The sequence below is a fragment of the Ailuropoda melanoleuca genome, chromosome X (genome assembly GCF_002007445.2).
Source record: "Ailuropoda melanoleuca isolate Jingjing chromosome X, ASM200744v2, whole genome shotgun sequence".
NCBI classification, from domain to species: domain Eukaryota; kingdom Metazoa; phylum Chordata; class Mammalia; order Carnivora; family Ursidae; genus Ailuropoda; species Ailuropoda melanoleuca.
In genome coordinates, this window is record NC_048238.1 from 65,986,274 (window position 1) to 65,998,807 (window position 12,534).

General features: G+C 36.5%; 1 pseudogene; it reads right to left on the minus strand.

Moving 5' to 3' along the window:
• Positions 1-1,141: 1,141 nt before the first annotated feature.
• LOC100482555 lies at positions 1,142-10,201 on the minus strand (annotated as a pseudogene).
• Between the last annotated feature and the right edge of the window lie 2,333 nt (positions 10,202-12,534).

Below are 12,534 nucleotides of genomic sequence, written 5' to 3' on the forward strand. Positions count from 1 at the left end.
GCTTTCATCAGGGAAATACAAATCAAAAGTACAATGAGATATCACCTCACACCAGTCAGAATGGGTAAAATTAACAGCACAGGACACCAACAAGTGTTGGTGAGGATGTGGAGAAAGGGGAACACACTTGCACTGTTGGTGGGAATGCAAACTGATGCAGCTATTATGGAAAACAGTATGGAGGTTCCTCAAAAAGTTAAAAATAGAACTACCCAATGACCCAGCAATTGCACTACTAGGTATTTACCCAAAGGAAACAAAAGTACTAATTTGAAGGGATACAGGTTCTCTGATGTTTACAGCAATATTATCAACAATAGCCAAATTATAGAAAGAGCCCAAATGTCCATTGACTGATGAATGGATAAAGAAGATATGGTCTATATCTTCTATATGGTAGATGATAGATGATAGATAGATAGATGATGATAGATGATAGATAGGTGATAGATAGATAGATAGATAGATGATAGATAGATAGATGTTAGATAGATATGATGGACTATTTCTCAGTCATATAAATGAATGAAATAATGCCATTTACAACTACATGGATGTAACTAGAGAATATTATGCTAAGCAAAATAAATCAATCAGAGAAAGACAAATACCATATAATTTCATTCATATGTGGAATTTAAGAAACAAAACAGATGAACATATGAAAAAAAAGGCAAGCCAAGAAACAGACATTTAACCATGCAGAACAAATTGAGGGTTGCTGAAAGGGAGGTGGGTGGGAAGATGGGTTAAATGGGTGGTTGGTTGTGGATGCCACTATTAGTCATGAGCACAGGGTGTTGTATATAAGTGATGAATCATTAAATTCTACATCTGAAACTAATATTGCACTGTATGTTAATTGGAATTTAAACAAAAACTTAAAAAAGAAACACACAATTTTATATGTTAATTGTATTTCAATAAAAATGGAAAAGATAACTGAATATAAAAAATTTAAATAATGAAATAAAACATTTTATTTTTGGTAACACTGCTTTATTAAAAGTGAAAATTTTCACTATTCTTAAACTGTAAACAATGTGAAACTGAAATAAAAAAGAAATACATTATGGATCACATATCACAGCGAAAATACTTTAAATTTTCTTTTTGCCCATATAAAATGAATGCATAACATTTAAGTAAAACTGAATTCCTTATTAGGCAAACATTTTGCATATGCTGCCTTCCCTTTATCTTTCTGTGCCTTTGTCTTTGGTTTGACTTTCAGCAATCCTGGCCTGGATAACTTTATCTTCTCATGCTATTTCCTGAGCTTTATTTAAGATCAGCAATGCTTGATCCTATTTTTTAAAAATTTTATTATTATTATTTTTAAATTAACATATAATGTACTGTTTTTTTCAGGGGTACAGGTCTGTGATTCATCAGTCTTAAACAACACCCAGTGCTCAGCACAACACATACCCTCACCAATGTCCATCATCCAGCACCCCATCCCCCACCCCCACCCCTCCAGCAATCCTCAGTTTGTTTCCTAAAATTAAGAGTTTCTTATGGCTTGTCCCCCTTTCTGGTTTCATCCTGTTTCATTTTTTCCCTCTCCTCCCCTTATGATCCTCTGCCTTGTTTCTTAAAATCCACTTATCAGTGAGATAATATGATAATTGTCTTTCTCTGATTGACTTATTTTGTTTAGCATAATGCCCTCTAGTTCCATTCATGTTGTTACAAATGGCAAGATTTCATTTTTTGATGGCTAAGTAATATTCCATTGTACACATATTTACACATATCTTCTTTATCCATTCATATGTCAGTCGACATCTGGGCTTTTTCCATAATTTGGATATTGTGGACATTGCTGCTGTAAACATTGAGATGCAGGTGACCTTTCCAATCACTACATTTGTATCTTTGGGGTACCTACCCAGTAGTGCAATTGCTGGGACTTAGGGTATCTCTATTTTCAACTTTTTGAGGAACTTCCATACAGCTTTCCAGACTGGCTGCACCAACTTGCATTCCCATCAACAGTGTAAGAGGGTTTCCCTTTCTCTGCATCCTTGCCAACATCAGTTGTTTCCTGACTTGTTAATTTTAGCCATTCTGACTGGTGTGAGGTGGTATCTCATTGTAGTTTTGATTTGTATTTCCCAGATGCCGAGTGGTGTTGAGCACTTTTTTGTGTCTGTTGGCCATTTGGGTGTCTTTTTTGTAGAAATGTCTGTTCATGTCTTCAGCCCATTTCTTGATTGGATTATTTGTTCTTTGGGTGTTGAGTTTGATGAGTTCTTTATAGATTTTGGATACTAATACTCTATCTGATATGTCATTTGCAAATATCTTTTCCCATTCTGTTGGTTGTCTTCTGGTTTTGTTGACTGTTTCTTTTGCTGTGCAGAAGCTTTTAATCTTAATGAAGTCCCAAATAGTTCACTTTTGTCTTTGTTTCCCTTGCCTTTGGAGACGTGTCTAGCAAGAGTTGCTGTGGTCAAGGTTGAAGAGGATGCTGCCTGAGTTCTCCTTAAGGATTTTGATGGACTCCTGCCTCACATTTAGGTCATTTACCCATTTTGAGTCTATTTTTGTGTATGGTATAAGGAAATGGTCCAATTTCATTCTTCTTCTTCTTCTTCTTTTTTTACAGGCATACTTCATTTTATTTTATTTCCCTTAATTGTACTTCACAGATACTGTGTTTTTACCAGTTGGAAGACTGTGGCAACACTGCATAAGCAAGTCTATTGGCACCATTTTTCCAAGAGCATTTGATCACTTCTTGTCTCTGCTGTCACATTTTGGTAAATCTTACAGTATTTCAAGCCTTCTTGTTAATATACTTGTTACAGTGATCTGTAGTCTGTGGTCTTTGATGTTGCTATCATAATGGTTTTAAGGCAACACAAACTGCACCCATACAAGAAGGAGAACTTAATCCATAAATGTTGTGTGGGTTCTGACTGCTCCACTGCCTGGCCATTCCCTCCATCTTTCTCCCTCTCCTCAGGCCTCCCTACATCCCTAGACAGACAATATTAAAACCAGGGTGGTTAATAACCCTACAATGGCCTCTAAGTGTTCAAGTGAAAGGAAGAGTCCATTGATGTGGCAAACTTGTGCTGTCTTACATTAAGAAATTGCCACAGCCACCCCAATTTCATTCTTCTGCATGTGGCTGCCCAGTTTTCCTCACATCATTTGTTGAAGAGACTGTCTTTTTTTCATTAGATATTCTTTCCTGCTTTGTCGAAGATTAGTTGACCATAGCATTGAGGGTCCATTTCTGGGTCCTCTATTCCGTTCCATTGATCTATCTGTCTGTATTTGTGCCAGTACCATATTGTCTTGATGATCACAGCTTTATAATAGAGCCTGAAGTCCGGAATTGTGATGCCACCATCTTTCGTTTTCTTTTTCAACAATCCCCTGTTGATTCAGGGTCTTTTCTGGTTCCATAAAAATTTTAGGATTATTTGTTCCAGTTCTGTGAAAAATGCTAATGGTATTTTGATAGAGATTGCATTGAATGTGTAGATTGCTATAGGTAGCATAGACATTTTAACAATATTTTTTCTTCCAATCCATGAGCATGGAACGTTACTCCATTTCTTTGTGTCTTCTTCAATTTCTTTCATGAGTATTCTATAGTTTTCTGAGTATAGATCCTTTGCCTCTTTGGTTAGATTTATTCCTACATATCTTATGCTTTGGGGTGCAATTGTAAATGGCATCAACTCCTTAATTTCTCTTTCTTCTGTCTCATTGTTGGTTTATTGAAATGCAACTGATTTCTGTGCACTGATTTTATATCCTGCCACTTTACTGAATTCCTGTGTGAGTTCTAGCAATTTTGGGGTGGAGTCTTTTGGGTTTTCCACATAAAGTATCATGTCATATACAAAGAGTCAGAGTTTGACTTCTTCTTTGCTGATTCAGATGCCTTTTATTTTGTTGCTGTTGTTGTTGGTGGTGTTGTTGTCTGCTGGGGTAGGACTTCTACTACTATATTGAATAACAGTGGTGATAGTGGACATCACTGCTATGTTCCTGACTGTAGGGGAAAAGCTCTGTTTTTCCCCATTGAGAATGATACTCACTGTGGGTTTTTCATAGATGGGTTTTTATGATAATGAGGTATGTTCCTTCTATCCCTACACTGAAGAATTTTAATTAAGAAAGGATGCTGCACTTTGTCAAATGCTTTTTCTGCCTTTACAGAGAGGACCATATGGTTCTTGTTCTTTCTTTTATTTATACAGTGTATCACATTGATTGATTTGCAGATGTTGAACCAACCTTGCAACCCAGGAATAAATCCCAGTTAGTCATGGTGAATAATCCTTTTAATGTACTGTTGGATCCTATTGGCTAGTATTTCGGTGAGAATTTTTGCATCCATGGATACTGATGTGCAATTACCTTTTTTGATGGGGTCTTTGTCTGGTTTGGGGATCAAGGTAATGATGGCTTCCTAGACAGAGTTTGGAAGTTTTTCTTCCATTTCTATTTTTTTCAAACAGCTTCAGAGGAATAGGTATTAATTCTTCTTAAATGTTTGGTAGAATTCCCCTGGGAAGCCATCTGGCCCTGAGCTCTTATTTGTTTGGAGATTTGATTACTGCTTCAATTTCCTTGCTGGTTATGGGTATGTTCAGGTTTTCTAGCTCTTCCTGGTTCAGTTTTGGTAGTTGATATGTCTCTAGGAATGCATCAATTTCTTCCAGATTGTCTAGTTTGTTGGCATATAGTTGCGCATAATATGTTCTTATAATTGTTTGTGTTTCTGTGGTGTTGGTTGTGATCTCTCTTCTTTCATTCATGATTTTATTTATTTGGGTTCTTTCTCTTTTCTTCTTGATAAGTCTTGCCTGGGGTTTATTGATCTTATTAATTCTTTCAAAGAACCAGCTCCTAGTTTCAATTATCTGTCTACTGTTCTTTTGGTTTCTATTTCATTGATTTCTGCTCTAATCTTTCTTATTTATCTTCTCTTGTTGGGTTTAGGTTTCATTTGCTGTCCTTTCTCCAGCTCCTTTAGGTGTAAGGTTAGGTTGTGTATTTGAGATCTTTCTTGTTTCTTGAGAAAGGCTTGTAGTGTTATATACTTCCCTCTTAAGACCACCTTTGCTGCATCCCAAAGATATTGAGCAGTTGTGTTTTCATTTTCATTTGTTTCAATGAATTGAAGAGAACTATTTGAATAGTTCAAGATGGTGGAGGAGTAGGAGACCTTAATTTAGTTTGCTGCCATGAATTCAGCTAAATAGCTATCAGACCATTTTGAACACCTGTGAACTCAACCAGAGAGCAAGGAAAATAATAGCAGCAACTCTACAAATAGAACAACAACCACTTTCTTCAAGGTAGGAGGTGCAGAGAAGTGAATCTGAGGTGTTGTATGGGAAGATAGATTGCAGGGAGGGAGGCTCCTTCAGCCAGCTACCAGCAACTGATAGAGCAGCGGAGCACAAAATCAGAACTTTTAGACATCTGCTCTTCTGAGGGACATCACTCAGGTGGCTAAGCAGGGGATGGAGCCCTCACTGGGGCAGTGTAGTCTCAAGATCCTCGGGGTCACAAGAAGACTGGGGTTGCCTGTGTGTGGCAGAGCACCCAGGTATTGAAGCAGGGAAGCTGGCTACAAAGAGTGAGCCCAGGAGTGGGCTTTCAGCTCAGGGTTACCATAAACCATGATCCACAGCACAGTCGGGCCTTGGGGCCCAAGAAGCAGCAGAACCAAGGAGACTCCCCTTCCTCCCCTGGGAGGAGCAGCATAGGAGTGTGCTGCAGGAGTCTGCTGGGTTTGGAGACTCCAAATGGGGTCATGTGTTTGAGATAGAAACACTCTGGGGGTGTACTGTATGGTGATTAACATAATATAATAAAATAAAATTAAAAAAAAAAAGAAACACTCAGTCACAGGCCAGTAAGCAACTGGAGACTAGGGAGACAGTAGTGATAGATTGCTTTTCTCTGAGGGCTCATTGAGTAGTGGGGCCCCAAGCTTTTGCCTCTGGGCCCAGAGATTGGGAGGCCACCATTTTCATTCTTTCCTCTAACACTGCTTGGAAAACCTTCAGGGAACCAAAGCCTCATAGAGAAAACCAGAGCAGATTACTTAGCCTGGCCCCTGGCAAGGGCGGTGCAATTCTGCCTGGAGCAAATACATTTGAGAATCAATGCAACAGGCCCCTCCCCTAGAAGATAAGCAAGAACATCCAGACAAGACCAAGTTTACTGATCAATCAAAACTGCAAAACTCCAGTGCTAGGGGAATAGAGCACATGCAATTCATGGCTTTCTTCCCATAATACTTTAGTCTTTCAACTTTAATTTAAAATTTTTTCTTTCTTTTAATTTTTAAAAAATTTTTCTTCTTTACTTTTGAACCAACTCCTTATCTTACAAATTCATTTTTTAAAGTTTTTTTTTTAATTTTCATTTTTTCAGTCATTCTATTCCTTCATTGTATTTAACTTTATTTTTGTGTACATATATAAGTTTTTCTTACTTTAAAATTTTGGGATGCAGTTTCTTTTAACAGACCAGAATACAACCAAATTCTAGTGTATGGCTCTGTTCTATTCACCCACCTGATCATATTCTTTTACTTTTTTCTCTTCTTCCTTTTTTGTTTTCTTTTGTTAAAGCCTTTTTTAATTTTCACCTTTACAGTTACGTTCTATCCTCTCAATGTATTTAATTTTATTTTTGTATATGTAAGTTTTTTTTTCTTTACAATTTTGAGATGTGGTTTCCTCTAATAAACTGACCAAAATACACTCAGGAGATAATGTATGGGTCTGTTCTGTTCACTTGTTTATTTCCCTTCCTTTTTTGTTGTTGTTGTTATTGTTTTTTCTTTCTTTTTTTTTTCATTTTTTTATTTCCCATTTTCACAGTTACATTCTATCCTTTCATTGTATTTAATTTTATTTTTGTGTATATATAAGTTTTTCTTTCTTTACAATTTTGTGATCTAGTTTTCTAAAAAACAGTCCAAAATACACACAGAATCCAGTGTATTGCTCTATTCTGCTCACCCATCTGATTATACTCTCCCTCCCCCCATTTTGTGTCTCTTCTGATTTGTTTAGTGTACATTTTTCTTGGGTCATTGTTGCCTCTTTAGTATTTTGTTATCTTGTTCATCTATTCTTCTCTGGACAGAATAACAAGAGAGAAAGCTCACCTCAAAAAAGAGAACCAGAGGCAGTTCTGACTGCCAGGGACCTAATCAATATGGACATTAGTAAGATGTTGGAACTAGAGTTCAGAATAATGATTATAAAGATAGTAGCTGGGCTTGAAAAAAGCATAAAAGACACTAGAGAATCCCTTTCTGGAGAAATAAAAGAACTAAAATCTAACCAAGTCAAAATCAAAAAGGCTATTAATGAGGTGAAATAAAATATGGAGGCTCTAACTGCAAGGATAAATGAGGCAGAAGAGAGAATTAGTTATATAGAACACCAAATGATGGAGAATAAAGAAGCTGAGAAAAAGAGAGATAAACAAATACTGGATCATGAGGCGGAGAATTCAAGAGATAAGTGATACCATAAAATGAATCAATATTAGAATAATTGGGATCCCAGAAGAAGAAATAAAGGAAAGGGCAGAAGGTATATTGAAGCAAATTATAGCAGAGAACTTCCCTAACCTGGGGAAGGAAACAGGTATGAAATTCCAGGAGGCACAGAGAATCCCCCATCTAATAGTGAAGTTTACAAATCTCAGAGACAAAGAGAAAATCCTGAAAGCAGCTCAGGACAAGAGGTCTGTAACCTACAAAGGTAGAAACATTAGATTAGCAGCAGACCTATCCACAGACCTGACAGTCCAGAAAGGACTGACATGATATCTTCAAGGTAATAAACAAGAAACATATGCAGCCAGAATACTTTATCCAGCTAAGATGTGATTCACAATAGAAGAAGTGATAAAAAGCTTCCAGGAGAAACAGAAACTAAAAGAAATTGTGATCACCAAACCAGCCTTACAAGAAGAGAGAGTCCAAAAGTAACATAGATCAGAAAGGAACAGAGACAATATACAGTAGCAGTCACCTTACAGGCAATACAATGGCACTAAGTTCATATCTTTCAATAGTTACTCTGAATGTAAAAGGGCTAAATGCCCCAATCAAAATACACAGGGTATCAGATTGGATAAAAAAGCAAGACCTATGCTGTCTGCAAGAGACTTATTTTAGACCCAAAGACACCTCTAAATTTAAAGTGAGGAGGTGAAAAACACTTTATCATGATAATGGACATCAAAAGAAAGCTGGGGTGGCAATCCTTATATCGGACAAATTAGATTTTAAACCAAAGACTGTGATAAGAGATGAGGAAGGACACTATATCATAATGGATTAAAGGGCCTATCCAACAAGAAGATCTAACAATTGTAAATATTTATGCCCCTAACATGGGAGCAGCCAATTATATAAGCCAATTAATAGCAAAATCAAAGAAACATGTTGATAATGAAACAATAATAGTAAGGGACTTTAACCCCCCCCCATTGCAATGGACATATCATCTAAACAGAAGATCAACAAGGAAATAAGGACTTTGAATGACACATTGGACCAGATGGACTTCACAGATATATTCAGAACATTCCATCCCAAAGCAACAGAATACACATTCCTCTCAAGTGCACATGGCATATTCTCCAGAATAGATTACATCCTGGGTCACAAATCAGATCTTAACTGGTACCAAAAGATTGGGATCATTCCCTGCATATTTTCAGACCACAATGCTTTGAAACTGAAACTCAATCACAAGAGGAAGGTTGGAAAGAACTCAAATACATGGAGGCTAAAGAGCATCCTACTAAAGAATGAATGGGTCAACCAGGGACTTAAAGAATAATTACATAAAATTCACGATCCTATTCTTTTAATCCTTGCCATCCTTGAGCTGTATGGTACAATGTTTTGATATTTGATGGGTCTATTTCAAGAACTTCCAAACAACTGTCAATTGCTACCTGCCAGTTTGACATCTTCTGTTAATAAGCACCAATATTCAGCACACAGCTTAAAGCTATAGGCTGTAGCTTCAATCTATCTGCTTTCTCAATAACAACATTTGAAACTTTCACATATCTTGCAACTTTTTTTTAATGTCTTTTCCCAGTTCTGGGATTTGGGGGAAAAAAATATATATATATAATTTCCAATTTTTTAAGTCTTCCCTTATTAATAAAATTTTATCCACATATTTTAAATCTATATCTGGATCTTCAGGGAAATCTGGGTGACTGTCATGGGAACCATCTTTTGGGAATACGCTCAAATGATCTCCCTCCTTCAATTCTCTTCATTCAGCAATACCACATATTTTGGCAGGTTTTTCACCTTTCACTTCTACATTTTCCAGTATCCTTACCACACCCATTCCTTTAATTACTTAGCCAAATACCATGTTTCCCATCCAAATGAGGAGTTGGAACTGTTGATAAAGTATTGAGAACCATTTGTATTGCAGCTTGCATTTGCCATGTTCAATAAACCTTCTTGATCATCCTTATAATAGAAAATTCCATCTTCACATTTTTCACCATAAATACTTTCTCTACCTGTCCCATTTTGATTTGAGAAGTCTCCACTCTGAACCGTAAATTTTTTTTATAATAATATTTTTTATTATATTATGTTAGTCACCATGCAGTACATCCCTGGTTTTTTATGTAAAGTTCGATGATTCATTAGCTGTAAATTTCTTTTTTTTTCTTTTTTTTTTTTAAAGATTTTATTTATTTATTTGACAGAGACAGAGACAGCTAGCGAGAGAGGGAACACAAGCAGGGGGAGTGGGAGAGGAAGAAGCAGGCTCACAGCAGAGGAGCCTGATGTGGGGCTCGATCCCATAACGCCGGGATCACGCCCTGAGCCGAAGGCAGACGCTTAACCGCTGTGCCACCCAGGCGCCCCTGTAAATTTCTTAATAATTCATTGGAAAGGGTATCCTTTGAAATGAAGAGGTTTCCCAGTGGTGGGTCCAATGCTTTTTTCTCCTGTAGCTTAGGCATGAACAATTTCTACAGTTTTGGGTACAATATCCACAAATAATTCTAAGGCAATTCGACCAAATCACTCCCTTCTGATATCCATGTCAAAGAAGACTTAGGGATTACTGTGGTTGGAGGGCTGAGTCTGGGGGACAGGTGTGACATTTAAATTGCAGATGTGCTTGGGAACAGACTCAGAGAACCTCATGGACACCCTGCAGCTCAACCTGAGTGGTTTTCTCTTTAAAAAACAAAATATTTTATTTTGTTTTGTTTTACTTTATTTATTTTAAGATTTTATTTATTTATTTTTCAGAGAGAGAGAGAAAGGGCACAAGCAAGGAGAGTGGCAGTCATAGGGAGAAGCAGGCTCCCCACTGAACAAGGAACTCAATGTGGGACTTGGTCCCAGGACCCTGGGATTGTGACCTGAACCAAAGGCAGACACTTAACAAACTGAGCTACCCAGGTGTCCCAAAATAAAATATTTTAAATGAAAAAATAAAATAAGCCATTGATTTTTTAAAATGCCTTCTTCACATTATATTTTTCAAAATAAGACAGAGAACAAAATATAGAACAAGCTTTGAGATAACAGTTTGTGGTAATTAGATTTGTTACTTTTGCCTTCATTTAGGATATATTGGTAAATGTGATGTTTGAGGGATTTTACTCTTGTTTTGGTTGTGTTGATTTTTTGTTACTTAATTGTTCATTGTGGATACAACCTATTCTAACAAGTTACCTTTAACTAACCTACCGTTTTATACTTGCCAAATACTGTCCTTTTAGTATAATAGTTTTTTTCCCCATAATTACTCCCTTCTCCTACTTTACTTGTGGAAAACATACTTGCTAGGGATGCAAGGACCTCTGCTATATTGTCAGCACTTCAGTCTTATAATGTCCAGCTAGTATGGCTGGTTCATAGGCTATATAGCAGAAAATAATGATTTTGTGCTGGTCAAGAGGAATGTAGGAAATCCAGCTTTTTTTAAAAATTATTATTTCATCTTTCTTCTGATCTTTGTAAGTTTTTTAAAATCCAATAATGCTTCATAAAGAAGCATTTCTACAAAAATTCGTCTCAAAATGCTTTTTGAAAAAGTTACTGTTGACTAATCATCTCATTAGTAAACTCTGCTTAGCTTTCTCATGTTCTAAATGATATACAGCATTTTGGCTTTCAGTTCCTGACCAAAGTGTTTTGATAGATTTTCTTTTTCAAGCAAAAGAATTTTGCAACAAATTAGTAGGTCTTGTTGGTGAAAAGATTAGAGGTAATTGTTCTAGTTCTTTGATCTTTGAACCCTTAAATTCTGGCAGCATCGCTTGGAAATGGTCAGTCACAATTTAAAAAAGTGTTTTTATACTCACCATTGTATATGACATTACAGATGCATTGTTGAGGTAGGCATCAGTCTTCTACCCATTTTGAAAATGAGGAAACTAAGACATAGCACAACCCAAATGACTTACTAAAGGTCAACTAATGTATAGCATAGAATTAGAATTTGAATTCCAGTTTTATAAGCCCAAAATCTTGTTCTTGATTCTATACCTTGCTGTCTCCCACAAAAGTTTTGGCTCTGAATTTGCATTGTTAAATTTGTCTGCCTCTCATCAGTCAGGTAGTAAGTTTAGGATCATGGGACAGAGAATTAAAAACAGTGTTTCTCTGTTAATATAACTGAATTTTCTCATCTACATATAGGGAGAGGGAAAATAGTGGTGTTTTATAAATTTCATCAAGAATAAATTTGAGTAGGTACAGCATCTTGTTAAAAGACAATTCATTGATTTCTTCTCCTCGGTTTCTCTATATACTCAAGTTGTAAAGAACTAAATAACCACGTTCAAGAGTTACCAAATATAAAATGCAAAAGAACAGAGAAAACTGCTCTCACATTGGTGTGAAACCTTTAAGTACTTTTGCCCCATTCCCACCCATACTCTCCCATACACACATCATCAACCTGTTAAATATGAAGAGTTGTATCAATGAAGACTAACCCCAAATGTAACAAAAGCAAATAATAGTAGTAGTAATAACAACAACAACAACAATAATAATAATAATAATGTGAATAGAAAAAAGAAAAGAAAATCCCTGAATGATAGTGTTGGGTTTTTTTTTTCAAGATTGTATTTGTTTATTTGAGAGAGAAAGAGGGAAAGAGAAGTGGGGGAGGGGCAGAGGGAGAGGGAGAAGCAGTCTCCCTACTGGGCAAGGAGCTGAAGCTGAGCTTATCCCAGGATCCTGTGGTTATGACCTGAGCCAAAGGCGGCCACCCAACTGACTGAGCCACCCAGGCACCCTCCCTTTTCTTAAAATATTTTATTTATTTAGACAGTCCATGTTTTAAGAACCCACACAAACTATGTTATTAGACCGAATTTTATTTGCTAAAGACATTAGGATAAACTGCAAGCCTACTTTTGCTATAAAACATTCACTCAGTCTCCAGTCAATTGGTAGCTTCTAGTGCATAAATTCTTTTTCTCTGCCTCTTTGTATATTAATGCCACAAATTACCACAT